The sequence below is a fragment of the Parasteatoda tepidariorum genome, chromosome 5, assembly GCF_982258835.1.
Source record: "Parasteatoda tepidariorum strain Cologne lab strain chromosome 5, Ptep-v5.0, whole genome shotgun sequence".
NCBI lineage: Eukaryota > Metazoa > Arthropoda > Arachnida > Araneae > Theridiidae > Parasteatoda > Parasteatoda tepidariorum.
Window position 1 is genome coordinate 121938317 of NC_141759.1, and position 18484 is coordinate 121956800.

General features: G+C 24.2%; 1 pseudogene across 1 annotated transcript in view; it reads left to right on the top strand.

The window, feature by feature from the left end:
- The window catches only part of LOC147810124 (folate receptor gamma-like), a 105988-nt pseudogene that overhangs the window by 81413 nt on the left and 6091 nt on the right, over positions 1-18484 (top strand). The window contains exon 5 of the transcript XR_015434233.1: positions 17290-17425. The product of XR_015434233.1 is annotated as a folate receptor gamma-like (transcript). The remainder of the gene's footprint in view (positions 1-17289; positions 17426-18484) is intronic.

Consider the following 18484-nt stretch of genomic DNA (forward strand, 5'->3'; position numbering starts at 1 on the left):
TATACATATTTCTCATATATGGCACCATAAAATCTGGTATTTCTTCATGTACTTAAAAGAAAAAATTTCTCATTGATAAAAATTATACTAACTTGTTATATGTTTGAAAGTTTCAAAATATTAACTGAAAATAGTTTTTTTTTCCTTGCATCAAAATCTATGCATTTAAAAAAAATGTTGTGCTAATTTTATTCTACAGGTGAATTAGGTTTTACTTTTCAGATTTTTCAAATGGAATAACTCTTATTTTTAGACTTCTATTTTTCTGCTTATTGATCTATTTGAGGATTAGAATTCTAATGTATATACATATTTCTCATATGTGGCACCATAAAATCTGGTATTTCTTCATGTACTTCGAGCAAAAAAAAATTTCTCATTGATAAAAATTATACTAACTTGTTATATGTTTGAAAGTTTAAAAATATTAACTGAAAATAGTTTTTTTTTCCTTGCATCAAAATCTATGCATTTAAAAAAAATGTTATGCTAATTTTATTCTACAGGTGAATTAGGTTTTACTTTTCAGATTTTTCAAATGGAATAACTCTTAACATATTTCTCATAACTCTGTGACATATTTCTCATATGTGGCACCATAAAATCTGGTATTATTTCATGTACTTCGAGCAAAAAAAATTTTCTCATTGATAAAAATTATACTAACTTGTTATATGTTTGAAAGTTTAAGAATATTAATTGAAAAAAGTTTTTTTTTCCTTGCATCAAAATCTATGAATTTAAAAAAAAATTTGTGCTAATTTTATTCTACAGGTGAATTAGGTTTTACTTTTCAGATTTTTCAAATGGAATAACTCTTATTTTTAAACTTCTATTTTTCTGCTTATTGATCTATGTGAGGATAACAATTCCAATGTATATACATATTTCTCATATGTGACACCATAAAATCTGGTATTTCTTCTTGTACTTAAAAAAAAAAATTTCTCATTGATAAAAATTATACTAACATGTTATATGTTTGAAAGTTTAAAAATATTAACAGAAAATAGTTTTTTTGACCTTGCATCAAAATCAATGAATTTAAAAAAAATGTTGTGCTAATTTTATTCTACAGGTGAATTAGGTTTTACTTTTCAGATTTTTCAAATGGAATAACTCTTATTTTTAGACTTCTATTTTTCTGCTTATTGATCTATGTGACGATAACAATTCTAATGTGTATACATATTTCTCATATGTGGCACCATAAAATCTGGTATTTCTTCATGTACTTCGAGCAAAAAAAATTTTCTCATTGATAAAAATTATACTAACTTGTTATATGTTTGAAAGTTTACAAATATTAATTGAAAATAGTTTCTTTTTCCTTGCATCAAAATCTATGCATTTAAAAAAAATTTTGTGCTAATTTTATTCTACAGGTGAATTAGGTTTTACTTTTCAGATTTTTCAAATGGAATAACTCTTATTTTTAAACTTCTATTTTTCTGCTTATTGATCTATGTGAGGATAACAATTCCAATGTATATACATATTTCTCATATGTGACACCATAAAATCTGGTATTTCTTCATGTACTTAAAAAAAAAAAATTTCACATTGATAAAAATTATACTAACATGTTATATGTTTGAAAGTTAAAAAATATTAACTGAAAATAGTTTTTTTTTTCTTGCATCAAAATCTATGAATTTAAAAAAAAATGTTGTGCTAATTTTATTCTACAGGTGAATTAGGTTTTACTTTTCAGATCTTTAAAATGGAATAACTCTTATTTTTAGACTTCTATTTTTCTGCTTATTGATCTATTTGAGGATTAGAATTCTAATGTATATACATATTTCTCATATGTGGCACCATAAAATCTGGTATTTCTTCATGTACTTCGAGCAAAAAAAATTTCTCATTGATAAAAATTATACTAACTTGTTATATGTTTGAAAGTTTCAAAATATTAACTGAAAATAGTTTTTTTTTTCCTTGCATCAAAATCTATGCATTTAAAAAAAATGTGGTGCTAATTTTATTCTACAGGTGAATTAGGTTTTACTTTTCAGATTTTTCAAATGGAATAACTCTTATTTTTAGACTTCTATTTTTCTGCTTATTGATCTATGTGACGATAACAATTCTAATGTATATACATATTTCTCATATATGGCACCATAAAATCTGGTATTTCTTCATGTACTTAAAAAAAAATTTTTCTCATTGATAAAAATTATACTAACTTGTTATATGTTTGAAAGTTTCAAAATATTAACTGAAAATAGTTTTATTTTTCCTTGCATCAAAATCTATGCATTTAAAAAAAATGTTGTGCTAATTTTATTCTACAGGTGAATTAGGTTTTACTTTTCAGATTTTTCAAATGGAATAACTCTTATTTTTAAACTTCTATTTTTCTGCTTATTAATCTATGTGAGGATAACAATTCTAATGTATATACATATTTCTCATATGTGACACCATAAAATCTGGTATTTCTTCATGTACTTAAAAATTTTTTTTTCTCATTGATAAAAATTATACTAACTTGTTATATGTTTGAAAGTTTCAAAATATTAACTGAAAATAGTTTTTTTTTTCCTCTCATCAAAATCTATGCATTTAAAAAAAATGTGGTGCTAATTTTATTCTACAGGTGAATTAGGTTTTCTTTTCAGATTTTTCAAATGGAATAACTCTTATTTTTAGACTTCTATTTTTCTGCTTATTGATCTATGTGACTATAACAATTCTAATGTATATACATATTTCTCATATATGGCACCATAAAATCTGGTATTTCTTCATGTACTTAAAAGAAAAAATTTCTCATTGATAAAAATTATACTAACTTGTTATATGTTTGAAAGTTTCAAAATATTAACTGAAAATAGTTTTTTTTTCCTTGCATCAAAATCTATGCATTTAAAAAAAATGTTGTGCTAATTTTATTCTACTGGTGAATTAGGTTTTACATTTCAGATTTTTCAAATGGAATAACTCTTATTTTTAGACTTCTATTTTTCTGCTTATTGATCTATTTGAGGATAAGAATTCTAATGTATATACATATTTCTCATATGTGGCACCATAAAATCTGGTATTTCTTCATGTACTTCGAGCAAAAAAAAATTTCTCATTGATAAAAATTATACTAACTTGTTATATGTTTGAAAGTTTAAAAATATTAACTGAAAATAGTTTTTTTTTCCTTGCATCAAAATCTATGCATTTAAAAAAAATGTTATGCTAATTTTATTCTACAGGTGAATTAGGTTTTACTTTTCAGATTTTTCAAATGGAATAACTCTTAACATATTTCTCATAACTCTGTGACATATTTCTCATATGTGGCACCATAAAATCTGGTATTATTTCATGTACTTCGAGCAAAAAAAATTTTCTCATTGATAAAAATTATACTAACTTGTTATATGTTTGAAAGTTTAAGAATATTAATTGAAAAAAGTTTTTTTTTCCTTGCATCAAAATCTATGAATTTAAAAAAAAATTTGTGCTAATTTTATTCTACAGGTGAATTAGGTTTTACTTTTCAGATTTTTCAAATGGAATAACTCTTATTTTTAAACTTCTATTTTTCTGCTTATTGATCTATGTGAGGATAACAATTCCAATGTATATACATATTTCTCATATGTGACACCATAAAATCTGGTATTTCTTCTTGTACTTAAAAAAAAAAATTTCTCATTGATAAAAATTATACTAACATGTTATATGTTTGAAAGTTTAAAAATATTAACAGAAAATAGTTTTTTTGACCTTGCATCAAAATCAATGAATTTAAAAAAAATGTTGTGCTAATTTTATTCTACAGGTGAATTAGGTTTTACTTTTCAGATTTTTCAAATGGAATAACTCTTATTTTTAGACTTCTATTTTTCTGCTTATTGATCTATGTGACGATAACAATTCTAATGTGTATACATATTTCTCATATGTGGCACCATAAAATCTGGTATTTCTTCATGTACTTCGAGCAAAAAAAATTTTCTCATTGATAAAAATTATACTAACTTGTTATATGTTTGAAAGTTTACAAATATTAATTGAAAATAGTTTCTTTTTCCTTGCATCAAAATCTATGCATTTAAAAAAAATTTTGTGCTAATTTTATTCTACAGGTGAATTAGGTTTTACTTTTCAGATTTTTCAAATGGAATAACTCTTATTTTTAAACTTCTATTTTTCTGCTTATTGATCTATGTGAGGATAACAATTCCAATGTATATACATATTTCTCATATGTGACACCATAAAATCTGGTATTTCTTCATGTACTTAAAAAAAAAAATTTCACATTGATAAAAATTATACTAACATGTTATATGTTTGAAAGTTAAAAAATATTAACTGAAAATAGTTTTTTTTTTCTTGCATCAAAATCTATGAATTTAAAAAAAAATGTTGTGCTAATTTTATTCTACAGGTGAATTAGGTTTTACTTTTCAGATCTTTAAAATGGAATAACTCTTATTTTTAGACTTCTATTTTTCTGCTTATTGATCTATTTGAGGATTAGAATTCTAATGTATATACATATTTCTCATATGTGGCACCATAAAATCTGGTATTTCTTCATGTACTTCGAGCAAAAAAAAATTTCTCATTGATAAAAATTATACTAACTTGTTATATGTTTGAAAGTTTCAAAATATTAACTGAAAATAGTTTTTTTTTTCCTTGCATCAAAATCTATGCATTTAAAAAAAATGTGGTGCTAATTTTATTCTACAGGTGAATTAGGTTTTACTTTTCAGATTTTTCAAATGGAATAACTCTTATTTTTAGACTTCTATTTTTCTGCTTATTGATCTATGTGACGATAACAATTCTAATGTATATACATATTTCTCATATATGGCACCATAAAATCTGGTATTTCTTCATGTACTTAAAAAAAAATTTTTCTCATTGATAAAAATTATACTAACTTGTTATATGTTTGAAAGTTTCAAAATATTAACTGAAAATAGTTTTATTTTTCCTTGCATCAAAATCTATGCATTTAAAAAAAATGTTGTGCTAATTTTATTCTACAGGTGAATTAGGTTTTACTTTTCAGATTTTTCAAATGGAATAACTCTTATTTTTAAACTTCTATTTTTCTGCTTATTAATCTATGTGAGGATAACAATTCTAATGTATATACATATTTCTCATATGTGACACCATAAAATCTGGTATTTCTTCATGTACTTAAAAATTTTTTTTTCTCATTGATAAAAATTATACTAACTTGTTATATGTTTGAAAGTTTCAAAATATTAACTGAAAATAGTTTTTTTTTTCCTCTCATCAAAATCTATGCATTTAAAAAAAATGTGGTGCTAATTTTATTCTACAGGTGAATTAGGTTTTCTTTTCAGATTTTTCAAATGGAATAACTCTTATTTTTAGACTTCTATTTTTCTGCTTATTGATCTATGTGACGATAACAATTCTAATGTATATACATATTTCTCATATATGGCACCATAAAATCTTGTATTTCTTCATGTTTTTAGTATAATTTTTATCGATGAGACAATTTTTTTGCTCTAACGTGTTATATGTTTGAAAGTGGCAAAATATTAACTGAAAATAGTTTTTTCCCCTTGCGTCAAAATCTATGCATTAAAAAAAAATTTTTGCTAATTTTATTCTACATGTAATTTAGGTTTTACTTTTTAGATTTTTCAAATGGAATCACTCTTATTTTTAAACTTCTATTTTTCTGCTTATTGATCTATGTGAGTATAACAATTCTAATGTATATACATATTTCTCATACGTGGCACCATAAAATCTGCGCCTGAGGGGGTTTACCTTCTTTAGGTAAACACAGGGAGTCAGGCCCCGGGGTACCCTAGTGATCTATCCTTAGTATAATTTTTTTCAATGAGACAATTTTTTTTGCTCTTACGTGTTATATGTTTGAAAGTTACAAAATATTAACTCAAAATAGTTTTTTTTCCTTGCATTAAAAAAAATTGTGCTAATTTTATTCTACAGGTAAATTAGGTTTTACTTTTCAGATTTTTCAAATGGAATAACTCTTATTTTTAAACTTCTATTTTTCTGCTTATTGACCTATGTGAGGATAACAATTCTAATGTATATACATATTTCTCATACGTGGCACCATAAAATCTGCCCCTGAGGGGGTTTACCTTCTTTAGGTAAACACATGGAGTCACGCCCTGGGGTACTCTAGTGATGTATCTTTAGTATAATTTTTATCAATGAGACAATTTTTTTTGCTCTAACGTGTTATATGTTTGAAAGTTACAAAATATCAACTGAGAATAGTTTTTTTTTCCTTGTATGAAAATCTATGCATTAAAAAATATGTTGTGCTAATTTTATTCTACAGGTAAATTAGGTTTTACTTTTCAGATTTTTCAAATGGAATAACGCTTATACATATTTCTCCTATGTGACACCGTAAAATCTGGTATTTCTTCATGAACTTAGTATAATTTTAATCAATGAGCAATTTTTTTTGTTCTAACGTGTTACACGTTTGAAAGTTTCAAAACATTAATTGAAAATAGTTTTTTTTTCCTTGCATCAAAATCGATGCATTAAAAAAAAAATGTTGTTCTAATTTTATTCTACACGTAATTTATGCTTTACTTTTCAGATTTTTCAAATGGAATAACTCTTATACATATTTCTCCTATGTGGCACCATGAAATCTGGTATTTCTTCATGCACTTAGTATAATTTTGATCAATGAGACAATTTTTTTTGCTCTAACGTGTTATATGTTTGAAAGTTTCAATATAGTAACAGAAAATAGTTTTTTTTTCCTTGCATCAAAATCGATGCATTAAAAAAAATGTGCTAATTTTATTCAACAGGTGAATTAGGTTTTACTTTTCAGATCTTTAAAATGGAATCTCTCTTATTTTTAAACTTCTATTTTATCTGCTTATTGATCTATTTGAGGATTAGAATTCTAATGTATATACATATTTCTCATATGTGACACCATAAAATCTGGTATTTCTTCATGTACTTAAAAAATTTTTTTTCTCATTGATAAAAATTATACTAACTTGTTATATGTTTGAAAGTTTCAAAATATTAACTGAAAATAGTTTTTTTTTCCTTGCATCAAAATCTATGCATTTAAAAAAAATGTGGTGCTAATTTTATTCTACAGGTGAATTAGGTTTTACTTTTCAGATTTTTCAAATGGAATAACTCTTATTTTTAGACTTCTATTTTTCTGCTTATTGATCTATGTGACGATAACAATTCTAATGTATATACATATTTCTCATATATGGCACCATAAAATCTGGTATTTCTTCATGTACTTAAAAAAATTTTTTTCTCATTGATAAAAATTATACTAACTTGTTATATGTTTGAAAGTTTCAAAATATTAACTGAAAATAGTTTTTTTTTTCCTTGCATCAATATCTATGCATTTAAAAAAAAATTTTGTGCTAATTTTATTCTACAGGTGAATTAGGTTTTACTTTTCAGATTTTTCAAATGGAATAACTCTTATTTTTAAACTTCTATTTTTCTGCTTATTAATCTATGTGAGGATAACAATTCTAATGTATGTACATATTTCTCATATGTGACACCATAAAATCTGGTATTTCTTCATGTACTTAAAATTTTTTTTTTCTCATTGATAAAAATTATACTAACTTGTTATATGTTTGAAAGTTTCAAAATATTAACTGAAAATAGTTTTTTTTTTCCTCTCATCAAAATCTATGCATTTAAAAAAAATGTGGTGCTAATTTTATTCTACAGGTGAATTAGGTTTTCTTTTCAGATTTTTCAAATGGAATAACTCTTATTTTTAGACTTCTATTTTTCTGCTTATTGATCTATGTGACGATAACAATTCTAATGTATATACATATTTCTCATATGTGACACCATAAAATCTGGTATTTCTTCATGTACTTAAAAAAAAAAATTTCTCATTGATAAAAATTATACTAACTTGTTATATGTTTGAAAGTTTCAAAATATTAACTGAAAATAGTTTTTTTTTTCCTTGCATCAAAATCTATGCATTTAAAAAAAATGTTGTGCTAATTTTATTCTACAGGGGAATTAGGTTTTACTTTTCAGATTTTTCAAATGGAATAACTCTTATTTTTAGACTTCTATTTTTCTGCTTATTGATCTATGTGACGATAACAATTCTAATGTATATACATATTTCTCATATGTGACACCATAAAATCTGGTATTTCTTCATGTACCTAAAAAAATTTTTTTCTCATTGATAAAAATTATACTAACGTGTTATATGTTTGAAAGTTACAAAATAGTAACAGAAAATAGTTTTTTTTTCCTTGCATCAAAATCGATGCCTTAAAAAAAATGTGCCAATTTTATTCTACAGGTGAATTAGGTTTTACTTTTCAGATTTTTCAAATGGAATAACTCTTATTTTTAAACTTCTATTTTTCTGCTTATTGATCTATGTGACTATAACAATTCTAATGTATATACATATTTCTCATATGTGACACCATAAAATCTGGTATTTCTTCATGTACTTGAAAAAAAATTTTTCTCATTGATAAATATTATTCTAACTTGTTATATGTTTGAAAGTTTCAAAATATTAACGTAAAATAGTTTTTTTTTCCTTGCATCAAAATCTATGCATTTAAAAAAAATGTTGTGCTAATTTTATTCTACAGGTGAATTAGGTTTTACTTTTCAGATTTTTCAAATGGAATCACTCTTATTTTTAAACTTCTATTTTTCTGCTTATTGATCTATGTGAGGATAACAATTCTAATGTATATACATATTTCTCATATATGGCTCCATAAAATCTGGTATTTCTTCATGTACTTAGAGCAAATAAAATTGTCTCATTGATAAAAATTATACGAACATGTTATATGTTTGAAAGTTACAAAATAGTAACAGAAAATAGTTTTTTTTCCTTGCATCAAAATCTATGCATTTAAAAAAAATGTTGTGCTAATTTTATTCTACAGGTGAATTAGGTTTTACTTTTCAGATTTTTCAAATGGAATCACTCTTATTTTTAAACTTCTATTTTTCTGCTTATTGATCTATGTGAGGATAACAATTCTAATGTATATACATATTTCTCATATGTGACACCATAAAATCTGGTATTTCTTCATGTACTTAAAAAAAATTTTTTCTCATTGATAAAAAATATACTAACGTGTTATATGTTTGAAAGTTACAAAATAGTAACAGAAAATAGTTTTTTTTTCCTTGCATCAAATTCGATGCATTAAAAAAAATGTGCTAATTTTATTCTACAGGTGAATTAGGTTTTACTTTTCAGATTTTTAAAATGGAATCACTCTTATTTTTAAACTTCTATTTTTCTGCGTATTGATCTATGTCAGGATAACAATTCTAATGTATATACATATTTCTCATATGTGACACCATAAAATCTGGTATTTCTTCATGTACTTGAAAAAATTTTTTTCTCATTGATAAAAATTATACTAACTTGTTATATGTTTGAAAGTTTCAAAATATTAACTGAAAATAGTTTTTTTTTTCCTTGCATCAGAATCTATGCATTTAAAAAAAATGTGGTGCTAATTTTATTCTACAGGTGAATTAGGTTTTCTTTTCAGATTTTTCAAATGGAATAACTCTTATTTTTAGACTTCTATTTTTCTGCTTATTGATCTGTGTGACGATAACAATTCTAATGTATATACATATTTCTCATATATGGCTCCATAAAATCTGGTATTTCTTCATGTACTTAGAGCAAATAAAATTGTCTCATTGATAAAAATTATACGAACATGTTATATGTTTGAAAGTTACAAAATAGTAACAGAAAATAGTTTTTTTTTCCTTGCATCAAAATCGATGCATTAAAAAAAAATGTGCTAATTTTATTCTGCAGGTGAATTAGGTTTTACTTTTCAGATTTTTAAAATGGAATTACTCTTATTTTTAAGCTTCTATTTTTCTGCTTATTGTTCTATGTGACGATAACAATTCTAATGTATATACATATTTCTCATATGTGACACCATAAAATCTGGTATTTCTTCATGTACTTGAAAAAAAAATTTTCTCATTGATAAATATTATTCTAACTTGTTATATGTTTGAAAGTTTCAAAATATTAACGTAAAATAGTTTTTTTTTCCTTGCATCAAAATCTATGCATTTAAAAAAAATGTTGTGCTAATTTTATTCTACAGGTGAATTAGGTTTTACTTTTCAGATTTTTCAAATGGAATCACTCTTATTTTTAAACTTCTATTTTTCTGCTTATTGATCTATGTGACGATAACAATTCTAATGTATATACATATTTCTCATATATGGCACCATAAAATCTGGTATTTCTTCATGTACTTAAAAAAAAAAATTTCTCATTGATAAAAATTATACTAACTTGTTATATGTTTGAAAGTTTCAAAATATTAACTGAAAATAGTTTTTTTTTTCCTTGCATCAAAATCTATGCATTTAAAAAAAATGTTGTGCTAATTTTATTCTACAGGTGAATTAGGTTTTACTTTTCAGATTTTTCAAATGGAATAACTCTTATTTTTAGACTTCTATTTTTCTGCTTATTGATCTATGTGACGATAACAATTCTAATGTATATACATATTTCTCATATATGGCTCCATAAAATCTGGTATTTCTTCATGTACTTAAAAAAAAAATTTTCTCATTGATAAAAATTATACTAACTTGTTATATGTTTGAAAGTTTAAAAAAATTAACTGAAAATAGTTTTTTTTTCCTTGCATCAAAATCTATGCATTTAAAAAAAATGTTGTGCTAATTTTATTCTACAGGTGAATTAGATTTTACTTTTCAGATTTTTCAAATGGAATAACTCTTATTTTTAAACTTCTATTTTTCTGCTTATTGATCTATGTGACGATAACAATTCTAATGTATATACATATTTCTCATATGTGGCACCATAAAATCTGGTATTTCTTCATGTACTTAGAGCAAATAAAATTGTCTCATTGATAAAAATTATACTAACGTGTTATATGTTTGAAAGTTACAAAATATTAACTGAAAATAGTTTTTTTTCCTTGCATCAAAATCTATGCATTAAAAAAATGTTGTGCTAATTTTATTCTACAGGTGAATTAGGTTTTACTTTTCAGATTTTTCAAATGGAATAACTCTTATTTTTAGACTTCTATTTTTCTGCTTATTGATCTATGTGACGATAACAATTCTAATGTATATACATATTTCTCATATGTGACACCATAAAATCTGGTATTTCTTCATGTACTTGAAAAAAAATTTTTCTCATTGATAAATATTATTCTAACTTGTTATATGTTTGAAAGTTTCAAAATATTAACGTAAAATAGTTTTTTTTCCTTGCATCAAAATCTATGCATTTAAAAAAAATGTTGTGCTAATTTTATTCTACAGGTGAATTAGGTTTTACTTTTCAGATTTTTCAAATGGAATCACTCTTATTTTTAAACTTCTATTTTTCTGCTTATTGATCTATGTGAGGATAACAATTCTAATGTATATACATATTTCTCATATGTGACACCATAAAATCTGGTATTTCTTCATGTACTTAAAAAAAATTTTTTCTCATTGATAAAAAATATACTAACGTGTTATATGTTTGAAAGTTACAAAATAGTAACAGAAAATAGTTCTTTTTTCCTTGCATCAAATTCGATGCATTAAAAAAAATGTGCTAATTTTATTCTACAGGTGAATTAGGTTTTACTTTTCAGATTTTTAAAATGGAATCACTCTTATTTTTAAACTTCTATTTTTCTGCGTATTGATCTATGTCAGGATAACAATTCTAATGTATATACATATTTCTCATATGTGACACCATAAAATCTGGTATTTCTTCATGTACTTGAAAAAAATTTTTTCTCATTGATAAAAATTATACTAACTTGTTATATGTTTGAAAGTTTCAAAATATTAATTGAAAATAGTTTCTTTTTCCTTGCATCAAAATCTATGCATTTAAAAAAAATTTTGTGCTAATTTTATTCTACAGGTGAATTAGGTTTTACTTTTCAGATTTTTCAAATGGAATAACTCTTATTTTTAAACTTCTATTTTTCTGCTTATTGATCTATGTGAGGATAACAATTCCAATGTATATACATATTTCTCATATGTGACACCATAAAATCTGGTATTTCTTCATGTACTTAAAAAACAAAATTTCACATTGTTAAAAATTATACTAACTTGTTATATGTTTGAAAGTTTAAAAATATTAACTGAAAATAGTTTTTTTTTCCTTGCATCAAAATCTATGCATTAAAAAAAATTTTGTGCTAATTTTATTCTACTGGTAAATTAGGTTTTACTTTTCAGATTTTTCAAATGGAATAACTCTTATTTTTAAACTTCTATTATTCTGCTTATTGATCTATGTGAGGGTAACAATTCTTATTAATGTATATACATATTTCTCATATGTGGCACCATAAAATCTGCCCCTGAGGGGGTTTACCTTCTTTAGGTAAACACAGGGAGTCACACCCCGGGGTGCCCTAGTGATCTATCCTTAGTATAATTTCTATCAATGAGACAAATTTTTTTTGCTCTAACGTGTTATATGTTTGAAAGTTTCAAAATAGTAACAGAAAATAGTTTTTTTTTCCTTGCATCAAAATCGATGCATTAAAAAAATTGTGCTAATTTAATTCTACAGGTGAATTAGGTTTTACTTTTCAGATTTTTCAAATGGAATAACTCTTATTTTTAAACTTCTATTTTTCTGCTTATTGATCTATGTGATGATAACAATTCTAATGTATATACATATTTCTCATATGTGGCACCATAAAATCTGGTATTTCTTCATGTACTTAGTATAATTTTTATCAATGAGACAATTCTTTTTTGCTCTAATGTGTTATATGTTTGAAAGTTACTAAATATTAACTAAAAATTGTTTTTTTCTTCTTTGCATCAAAATCTATGCATTAAAAAAAGTTGTGCTAATATTATTCTACAGATAAATTAGGTTTTACTTTTCTGATTTTTCAAATGGAAGAACTCTTATTTTTAAACTTCTATTTTTTAATTATTGATCTATGTGATGATAACAATTCTAATGTATATACGTATTTTTCGTATGTGGCACCATAAAATCTGCCCCTGAGGGGGTTTACCTTCTTTAGGTAAACACAGGGAGTCACGCCCCGGGGTACCCTAGTGATCTATCCTTAGTATAATTTTTATCAATGAGACAATTTTTTTTCTAACTTGTTATATGTTTGAATGTTACAAAATATTAACTGAATATAGTTTTTTTTTTCCTTGCATCAAAATCTATGCATTAAAAAAAATGTGCTAATTTTATTCTACAGGTGAATTAAGTTTTACTTTTCAGATTTTTCAAATGTAATAACTTATTTTTAAACTTCTATTTTTCTGCTTATTGATCTATGTGAGGATAACAATTCTACTGTATATACATATTTCTCATATGTGGCATCATAAAATCTGGAATTCCTTCATATACTTAGTATAATTTTTATCAATGAAACAATTTTTTTTGTTCAAACGTGTTATGTTTGAAAGTTACAAAATATTAACTGAAAATAGTTTTTTTTTCCCTTACATCAAAATCTATGCATTAAAAAAATGTTGTGCTAATTTTATTCTACAGGTAAATTAGGTTTTACTTTTCAGATTTTTCAAATGGAATAACTCTTATTTTTAGACTTCTATTTTTCTGCTTATTGATCTATGTGACGATAACAATTCTAATGCATATACATATTTCTTATATGTGACACCATAAAATCTGGTATTTCTTCATGTACTTAGAGCAAGTAAAATTGTCTCATTGATAAAAATTATACTAACTTGTTATATGTTTGAAAGTTTCAAAATATTAACTGAAAATAGTTTTTTTTCCTTGCATCAAAATCTATGCATTAAAAAAATGTTGTGCTAATTTTATTCTACTGGTAAATTAGGTTTTACTTTTCTGATTTTTCAAATGTAATAACTCCTATTTTTAAGCTTCTTTTTTTCTGCTTATTTAGCTTATTTATCTATGTGACGATAACAATTCTAATGTATATACATATTTCTCATGTGTGTCACCATAAAATCTGGTATTTCTTTATGTTCTTAGTATTTTTATCAATGAAATTATTTTTTTTGCTCTAACGTATTATACGTTTGAAAGTTACAAAATATGAATTGAAAATAGTTTTTTTTTTCCTTGCATCAAAATCTATGCATTAAAATAAATTTGCTAATTTTATTCTAACCGTAATTTAGGTTTTACTTTTCAGATTTTTCAAATGGAATAACTCTTATTTTTAAACTTCTATTTTTCTGCTTATTGATCTATGTGAGGATAACAATTCTAAAGTATATACATATTCCTCATATGTGGCACCATAAAATCTGCCCCTGAGGGGGTGTACCTTCTTTAGGTAAACGCAGGGAGTCACGCACCCGGGTACCCTAGTGATCTATCCTTAGTATAATTTTTATCAATGAGACAATTTTTTTTTCTTACTTGTTATATGATTGAAAGTTTCAAAATAGTAACTTAAAGTAGTTTTTTTTTTCCTTGCATTAAAATTTATGCATTAAAAAAAAATGTTGTGCTAATTTTATTCTACTTTTGAATTAGGTTTTACTTTTCAGATTTTTCAAATGGAATAACTCTTATTTTTAAACTTTTTTTCTGCTTATTGATCTATGTGACGATGTCAATTTTAATGTATATACATATTTTTCATATGTGGCACCATAAAATCTGGTATTTCTTCTTGTACTTAGTATAATTTTTATCAATGAGACAATTTTCTTTTCTAACTTGTTATATGTTTGAAAGTTTCAAAATATTAACTGAAAATAGTTTTTTTTTCCTTGCATCAAAATCTATGCTTTAAAAAAAATGTTGTGCTAATTTTATTCTACAGGTGATTTGGTTTTACTTTGAAGATTTTTCAAATAGAATAAATCTTATTTTTAAACTTCTATTTTTCTGCTTATTGATCTATGTGACGATAATAATTCTGATGTATATACATATTTCTCATGTGACATCATAAAATCTGGTATTTCTTCATGTACTTAGTATAATTTTTATCAATGAGACAATTTTTTTTGCTCTGATGTGTTATGTTTGAAGGTAACAAATTATTAACTGAAAATAGTTTTCTTTTCCTTGCATCAAAATCAATGCTCTATGCATTAAAAAAAATGTTGTGCTAATTTTATTCTACAGGTAAATTAGGTTTTACTTTTCAGATTTTTGAAATGGAATAAGTCTTTTTTTTTAAACTCTTATTTTTAAACTTCTATTTTTCTGCTTATTGATCTATGTGAGGATAACAATTCTTATGTATATACATATTTCTCAAATGTGACACCATAAAATCTGGTATTTGTTCATGTACTTAGTATAATTTTTATCAATGAAACAATTTTTTATGCTCTAAAGTGTTATATGTTTGAAAGTTTCAAAACATTAACTGAAAATATTTTTTTTTCCTTGCATCAAAATCTATGCATTAAAAAAAATGTTGTGCTAATTTTATTCTACAGATAAATTAGGTTTTACTTTTCAGATTTTTCAAATGGAAATAACTCTTATTTTTAAACTCTTATTTTTAAACTTCTATTTTTCTACTTATTGATCTATGTGAGGATAACAATTCTAATGTATATACATGTTTCTCATATGTGGCACCATAAAATCTGGTATTTCTTCATGTACTTGGTATAATTTTTATCAATGAAACAATTTTTTTTGCTCTATGTGTTATATGTTTGAAAGTTACAAAATATTAACTGAAAATAGTTTCATTTTTCCTTGCATCAAAATCTATGCATTAAAAAAAATTTTGTGCTAATTTTATTCTACAGGTAATTTAGGTTTTACTTTGAAGATTTTTCAAATGGAATAAATCTTATTTTTAAACTTCTATTTTTCTGCTTATTGATCTATATAACGATAACAATTCTAATGTATATACATATTTCTCATATGTGGCACCTTAAAATCTGGTATTTCTTCATGTACTTGGTATAATTTTTATCAATGAAACAATTTTTTTTGCTCTATGTGTTATATGTATGAAATTTACAAAATATTAACTGAAAATAGTTTCTTTTTTCCTGGCATCAAAATCAATGCATTAAAAAAATGTTATGCTTATTTTATTCTACAGGTAAATTAGGTTTTGCTTTTCAGATTTTTCAAATGGAATAATTCTTATTTTTAATCTTCTATTTTTCTGCTTATTGATCTATGTGACGATAACAATTCTAATGTATATACATAATTCTCATATGTGACTCCATAATATCTGCTATATTTCTTCATGTACTTTGTATAATTTTTATCAATAACAAAATTGTTTTTGCTCTAGCGTGTTATATGTTTGAAAGTTACAAAATAGTAACTGAAAATAGTTTTTTTTTTCCTTGCATTAAAAAAAATTTCGTGCTAATTTTATTCTACAGGTAAATTAGGTTTTGCTTTTCAGATTTTTCAAATGGAATAAATCTTATTTTTAAACTTCTATTTTTCTGCTTATTGATCTATGTGAGGATAACATTTCTAATGTATATACATATTTCTCATATGTGACACCATAAAATTTGGTATTTCTTAATGTGCTTAGTATAATTTTTATCAATGAGACAATTTTTTTTGCTCTAACGTGTTATATGTTTGAAAGTTACAAAATATTGACTGAAAATAGTTTTTTTCCCCTCGAATCAAAATCTATGCATTAATTCATCGAATCAAAATCTATGCATTATTTTTTCTGCTTATTGATCTATGTGAGTATAACAATTCTAAGATATATACATGTTTCTCATATCTCTCTCTTCTTCAACTCATACCTTTTTGTGGATATAATCTAATAAGCTGATGAAGAGATTTTTTTTTTCCAAATTTTTATTTATTTAAAAAAAAAATTTTTTTTGCTAATCTTTTTTCTTTTTTCTGTAATTTTTTCTTTCTTTTCTCTACATTTTAAACTTATTTTATGAGTTCTTTATGCTTTCAGCTTATGCATAGTAAATAAAACTTATTGATTTTCTTCGTTTTTTTCTTTTTGTGTTTTTTATGCTATATATATACAAATTATAAAATGTTTAAACAGTGTTTAATCAATTTATATGACCCATCAATGTGTAGCATTGTCATCGAAATGCATATGAGTTTTTATAAGAATGTTTCACCATTTGAGATTTTAAGCATCTTATTTATTAATATTTAGACAAACAGTGTATGAAACTTGATATTTTATACTTGTGTGAACTTTTAAAATTGTTTTCTTACCCCTTAAATAATTTTTTTTTTTTTAGACCACTAGAAAAATTTCATCTGAAAGATATTTCAAAGTGCCTCTCTGTTCTAAAGATTGTGATGAATGGTTTAAAGATTGTAAGAATGATTATACTTGTGTCTATAATTGGCCCAGAGAATTTAAATTTCAGAAAGGTATGCACTTATCAAGTCTATTTTTTTTTCTTCCTTTTTACAACTTTTTAACTCAATGAAAGAAACAAAAATAAAATAAAATTATTGAGCTGCTGCCACAAGTACATAATTTATTAAATGAAAATCTTGGTCAATTAATTGAAAAATTATAATGGATGATTTCTATTTCAACTTCTTGTAATTTGTGTATTTATATTTTTGTATAATTTATGTATATATATATATATTTTATTAATTTGTTACTACATTTTTGTTAGTCTTTTAAATTTCTAAGCCTATAAATCTGCAAAAATTATATAATTGTGTTGAACACTTAAAGCAAAAAATGCTGAAAATTGTGATGAATATTTCAGTGCATATTTTGTTATAAATTTCATTTTGTTGTGTGAGCATTTTTGTAATTAAGATTTTTTTTATATCAATAGAATGTTACAGCAGGACATTAATAATTGTCTGTCCTGTAGCATAACCTTCGACATAGATCTATTCCTGGGTCTAATTTTAATTCATATTGTTAAATTTGTAAATTAAAATTTTCAATTTATAAAGCGTGATTTGAAGTTTTGTGTTAATCCATGTAAAGGATCTCCCCCCCCCCTTCGTACAATTGCTAGGGCATGTAAATAAGGCTTATTTTTATTTGTAAAATCTCAAAATTTGCTCTTGAGGGTACTTTTCCACTAACCTAGCTGTAAAATTATTGAACTGTTTAGAGTTTTTATAATCTTACTGTATTTGTGGTTTTAAGAATTTTCAGTACTCCAAAGTAATTTTTATCAAAAAAAGTAAATAAAGCACTCAATGTTTTCTTAATCATGAATTTTTAAAAAGGTACAAACTGGATGACCTTTATTTATCTAATGCATATTATTAGTAAATGTAGTGACTAATAGTGTATTATTTAGATTAGTATTTGAAAAATTAGATTAATCTCTTTATTTTAGTTTTTTGACAGTTTAGACATTGACGAACAATTGGAATTAACAATTCAATAATCACAAATATGTCAAATTGTTTCTTCAAGGCCATTTGCCAATTTATTTTTGGACAATTATTTTG